Here is a 6,388-nt window from a genome sequence, read left to right on the forward strand (position 1 = left end):
TTTTGATCCAGACAGTTTTGTAGGTTGGAGAATAGCTGTTGAAACTGGGAGGAAAGAAAGAAAGAAAAATTATCCCAGGTCAGTGCTGAATTGTTTTGGCAAAAAACAGGAAGCAGGTTATGCAACTTTAAGCCTGGTATTTACTGTACATTTGTGTATTTCTGTTTTTGTGCTGTCTAGTAAAATATGATGCATTTGAAGCTTCCTTCCACATTTCTTCAAATTTGTGTTGCCAAGTTAGCCTGTTGCCTGCAAAATCTTTGTTCCACTGAAATACAGGGAAAATAGATTGGGTAAGAGGGAACATTCTGTGTATTAAGGGTTTTGCTATGAGTAAATGCCACTATGACATAAAACTCTGGAATTACAGAAGTCTGTATATTATAGCTAGAATGAGATTATATATAAATAACTGCCTTCTGAAATAATAATAGTAATCCTGTTCTTCTTCCATTTCCTTTTAGTGAAAATTTATGAGCTCACACTTCTCTTTTATTTTTGAGCTGCTCACAAATTTTCTGAGATTGCCCAGAGATAATTAAATTTAAGCAACAAGATCCGTATACTATAGCTAGCATGATATTTCGCTCTTAATGACCATTCCTTTTCTCTTTTGTAATTTCCAGAAACTTTCAGTCTTTGCCTTGTTACTTACTATCTCCAAGCAAAAAACTGACTCCATCCTATGTATCCTGTAATCAGTTAAAATTTCTATTTGAATCTCAGAATATTGGGTCAGTGGAAGGCCAGGGAACATATTTTCCAAGCTATGAGAATAATTATTGCTGAAATATGCAAATTGAAGTCTGGATGCATGTCTGTCAATGGAGAGAACTTCCAAAAGCCAGACCCAGCAGGAACCTCAAAAACAAAGTGCTGGCATCAGGGAAGTTTTGGGGGAGTCACCCTGTAACTTGGCTCCCTTCTCTGAAGTCTAAAATTTATACTGATCCTTGAGTCTTAAGAAGTGCATGTTGGTCACAATCTGTAGTGTTGTGAATGGCATTCCTTTTGATAGGTGATTTGAACTGTCTTTGCCAAGCCAGGACTGTCTTTCTAAATATTGTTTGCATGTGCATGTTTGTTGGTTTGCTTGTTATTTTGGACTTGGCTTCTGAAATTTGTTACGTTGCAACACCTGTCAGTAAGTATTCCAAAACGTAAGAGGAAACCTGCATTTAGGTGGTTAAATGGAATTTATTTGAATTCAACTGCAAAATAAGGAGAGTGGTCTGTGTTCCATTTTGCATTTTGAAATTCCAGAGTTGTTCTGGAGCTTTAAAGGGGGTCCTGAATTTTAACAGTATTATCAAAGCTTATCCATTTTCAGAGCTTTACACTAGGTGAGTTAAAAGGTTTTTCATCCTGATCCCTTGTGTTATTTGCAGTTGAATTTAAGATGGTTGAACTACAATACTAGCTGTAAACTGGATTTTCTGCTGATTTGGTTCTTCAGAAGTGGAATTTAAATCTTGCTTATAAATATTTGATAAAAAGAAACAAAACTTGTGAAATGTGTCTGGTATTCTTAGTGTGGAATTGCTGTCCATATAAAGGTAAAATATGAGCATGGGCAAAACTACTTCTAAAAGATTATTTTTCAAGTACTTTCAAGATTACTTTCAAGTGTACCTAATAATTCTGCATCAATAAATAATTACATTCAGGTTTTAATTAAGCTGCTTCTTATTCTGGTGCATGTACTATGGTATTCAGTCTTGGATGAGCCACAGTTTAGAATCAGACCCAAAGAATCCACACAGACTTCACAGACATCCATCAGTCTTCACAGTGCTGCCTAGAGCTGTTTTGGAGAAAATACTCCAAATTCTCCCTGGCTGACTTGATTCTTCTGTACCTCACAGAAAAAGCTGAAAATGCCTGCCAGCTGTTTTCACTTCCATCCACTCGTACGTATTGTGAAGGTTGTTTCTGGAACTACTTCAACAAGTTTGTACATATGGCTTTCTATTAGATTAGATCAATAATCCCTATAATATCATCTCAGGTGATTCTAGGAAATTGTTACATTATCAAAAAGTCTGATTTTTCAGCATTTGCAAAAGTAATTTGCCTTGGTATTCTTGGTATATTTGTCACGATGTCATGAATGTACAATCCACAGGTTTTTATTTCCAGAAGGTATTTAATGGGGGTACAATATAGTTTGTAAATAAATCTAAATCAAATTAATTATGCAGAAACTTACAGAAGTCCCAACTCCAAAGAATTATTAATTTCAATGGTGTTTTCAAATATAAGCATTCAGAGCAAGAGCTGAATGTATCAAAAGAGAATGTGTTAAGATCCCATAGGTTGCAAGCTTTTCAATAGTTCTAGCTTACCCTTTGTAGGTACCTCTTTGGCTGAGCAAACAATACTGTGGCCCTGGGTACTCCCTTCTGCCCTGCTGCCTTCCCCCACACCCCTCCACTGCTTCCTGCAACCAGCACCACTCTGCAAACCCTCTGCACCGTGCAGCTGCTGCGGCTCGACCACGGCAAATGTGATTACCTCAGTGAAGAACGTCTTTTAGGAAGCACTGGTATTGATTCCAGAATAATGGTCCTTTTATCTTTCACTTATTTTTCAGCTTTCAGCGAATAGCTTTTCCTTATTATTGCTCCCATGGACCTATTTCAAAACCAGCACAATGTTTGTAGTTCAGCAGAAATAAATGGCAAGGAGCATCCTCTGTGTCTGAATAATGAAGCAGCAAGGAAAGCATTTATAAATATATTGATAGGACAGACAGGAAGGAATTAAACACTTATGACTCTATGTAAACTGTCTTAATTCCATGAAAGAATTTTTTTAAAGCTATTTGAAGGCTGATGTTTTAGCACCTACTGGAAAAAAAAAAAAGGTTGTAGGGGTTGTAAATTAAGCATTGCTTCAATTTGAAGGATATAAATAACAGAGACAGACATGTAATCTCACAGACATGTAGTAGACTTTTCATGGCTTTTCTACATGTCCCAGAACTATGCTGAGGGAGCTGTTTCTGCCACTGGCCACAGAACTACTTGGGCTCATAAGCTCTGAGCACAAGAGCCCTGAAGCTCTGTGCTTTCAGGTATATGGTCCCTTCCCACTGGCAACTAACTTCCTTAAAAGTTTTGCCCTAGCTAAAAGAACTTTCTGCTCACCAGCAAGCAGCTTTCTGCTTCATCTCACCAGTCCTGATTTGTGTCCTTGTTCAACTGGTTGTACACCAAATACCCTTCAACTTTTTCATCACAAAATGTCTTTCTGACCTGAGTACCTTTACTGTCTTCTTATTCTCAGTACTTTCACTAGTATTTTTACTAGTGTTTTTAGATTTAGTTATGCTATGCTGCATAGGCCCTGATTACCTTATTGTTAACCTTCACAAACAGCAGTATCTTATCTTTCCTGTGAGATTTCCTGTAAAAGTGACAAGCAGAATGTTATAAGACTGCGTTGTGTGAAATGGCATATGCTAAATAGGATCTGAAATAGGACCATCAGTATTTCTCACGGGTACTTACAGGGTAGTGAGAACCATGTTTTTGTAAAAGTGGGTATCCTTGATAGTTTTGAGCAGAACTCTGTCCCCCTGACAAACATCTGTCAGCTGTAAACCTGAGCTGGACACACTGTAGCAGAAATCTAGCAGAGCAGGGAACTTAAAATAAGACCCAACTCCTCTGTGTAAAAGTACTAGATTGAATCGTTTTTCCCTTCCAGCTGAAGATAAGTACAGCACTGGCAATTAGAGGGATAGTGCTGTGGGGGGAGGGTGGAAAAGGAATGCTGTTCTATACTAGTGCTAAAAGCAGAGATAAGGACTTTGAATGCTGGTTATCAAGGTGGGGTTAACCCTCCCCAGTTGCATGCCTGGCAATTTGCAAAATTCATGTTCTGTTTCTTGGAAAACAATATGTGAACCAGGCTGGGGTAGGTGCTGCTGCAAAATTTCATGAGCTTTTAGTTGTATTCAACAGCAGCTGAAATAATTTGAATATCTGACATTTTGTGGGGTTAAAGATAGGTCAGAGTTTAACCTTATAAATGAAATACGGTTAATGCTTTCTCCACATTAGATCATTTCAACATATGTATTCCATGGATGTATGAGATGGACTTGAACAAAGTGGATGGAAGCAGCAATGGTTTCTCTTGTGATAAGCAGTCCTGTCACCCTGAGAATACTCAACTGGGACATTTTTTCCTTTTGCTGAAATGCAAGGAATAGTACCTCATTATTATTTTTAAGTGTCAATTATCACTTGAGAAATGTGATGCTATTTTTTTTTTTTTAAAATTTGACCTTCCTGTGCCATGGGACTGGATGACAGTCATGTGCTGGCAGCTCTGGAGATGGCACTGATCTGTGGCAAAAAACTATCAGAGATTTAGAGACGAATACATCACAAAAGTAGAAAATATTCAGGGATTTTATTATGACAGAGTACTTCCATATTTTATATAATTTTCTAAAGAATAACATCCTTCTATGGAATTCTTTGTGCCATAGCAATCCATCCTGTTTTTAATCATAGGGTTCTGAGGAGTTATTAATAATGTAATTTTTATGTCCTCTAAGACATGAACTAAAAAAGCTTTCTAAACTTGCAGGTTGAAGGTTCTTCTGCAGAATCAAACTTCTTAAGAAACTTCTGATTCTCACATAATGGGGGTGGATATTTTGAAAAGGCAATAAATAGTTTTTTAATCAAAAATTAGATGACTGCAGTTTCAACTTGTAAAGAAAATGCAGAGCAGTTAGAAAGTGCATGATAATTCTGATATGGTTACTTTCCACTGCAGCAGATTTTATTTACATATGCATATGGGTATTTCCGTAAGTAAATTTAGTTTGATTAATCTGAGAACCACTCATTTAGTGTTAGTCCAATGCTGAAGATTGTTTGATATCACAAGCACAAAAGCATCCTGTCATCTTTCTTGTCTTTTGAGAAGTTCCCCAAATAAGTCAGTTGTTAACATAAAAATTACAGAGCATAGTAGAGAAGGGATTGAAGAAGAATAATTTAGTTCCATATATAAACAAACCCCAAACAAACAGGACATGTTGATTCCTGAGATGAATTAGCACTGTAGCAAGTAAAGATGAGATAATTCACTGATGGACACACACTGCAGCTAGCTGACACAGGGTTATGGTATCTACTTCCTTGGTACTTAGGGGTTGGGTTTGGTGCTACATTTTAGCATAACATATTTAGAGTTTATATCGCCTCAGATGAGTTTTAGCTGAGGAATCAGTGGACATTGTTGAAATAACCAGGCTTATAGGAGTTAAGCTGAAGTTTTAAAAGTGTTTGTCCTTCTCTAGGCAGATCTTCAGTGAAATGAAAATTGGACTGAAAGATGTTACTGTTACATAATAGGCCAGAGAATGTTCTACTGGAACAGCAAAACTTAGAAATATTGCTATGGCTGTAAAGCATCAACTATGTATTTAAATATGTCAGTTGCTGTGGCAAAAAGAAAGTACAGACATTTGTGTTTGTCATGATTGATTTATCACATGGAATCCTGAGATAATGCAGAAAAGAGTACAGAGCATCAGATAATATTATAGAAGTGTTAGCCAGTTTTAATTAAGGGGCATTCTTGTTTGTGTGTCTGCTCATGCTCTCAAAGAGATTGACCAGGTTCATTTTGTGAGGCTTCTAATTTTGGGGTTTTGTTCAAGTTACTTACGTCACTGTTTTTTACTGGGGCTAGAGTGGGTTGGCCTCATGGGGCACTGAGGAGGTGAGGAATGAAGTCCTGTCTCCAGGTGCCAGCCCCTAGAACTGCTGCCAGCAATGTGACAGTAGGGCTTAACAGAGCAGTGGGAGCTTCTTGCAGGGCGGGGAGCTGCTAATGAGGCTACTTGGCACCACGCACTTCTTTCTTGGTGGCTGGAGGACATCAACCATGAGCAGGCAGAGGCGCAGGTGGTGGTGCAGGCAGATAATCAAGCTAGGCTGAAGTAGGTAGAGACCAATGGGCAGCACGATTTCTACACAAGATGGCAGACCTTTGTTGATCAAAGGAAGCTTTTGAAGAAAGAAGCATTGACTGTGAGATATAAGTCCCTACCTGCCTCGCTGAAAGGCAAGTCTGTGCCTGTGGACAGGCTTTGGGGCACTTGATGGGATTCATCAATGAAATCCTATGTTTTGGCCCTTCGTGGTGTGAGACTACTGCTTGGTAGCTTGGCCCTTGCTGTGGTCCCTTGGAGCAGGTTTGGGCTGTGGCCGCGGGTCCCTGGACAGCAGCGGCTGCAGGCGAAGCGCCGGCCGTGGTTGCGCTGGGCCAGAGCTGGGACTCTGCTCGGTGTGTGCTGATCCTGGCGGGGCAGGAGAGGTGCTGAGGGCTCGGTGTGTGCTGTGGGGTGATCCTGGCGGGG

The 6,388-nt window shown here is 39.1% G+C and overlaps 1 protein-coding gene across 2 annotated transcripts in view; it reads left to right on the forward strand.

The window, feature by feature from the left end:
- The window catches only part of PRKCE (protein kinase C epsilon), a 288,985-nt gene that overhangs the window by 68,386 nt on the left and 214,211 nt on the right, over positions 1-6,388 (forward strand). The window lies entirely within an intron of this gene.

The sequence above is a fragment of the Parus major genome, chromosome 3, assembly GCF_001522545.3.
Source record: "Parus major isolate Abel chromosome 3, Parus_major1.1, whole genome shotgun sequence".
NCBI classification, from domain to species: domain Eukaryota; kingdom Metazoa; phylum Chordata; class Aves; order Passeriformes; family Paridae; genus Parus; species Parus major.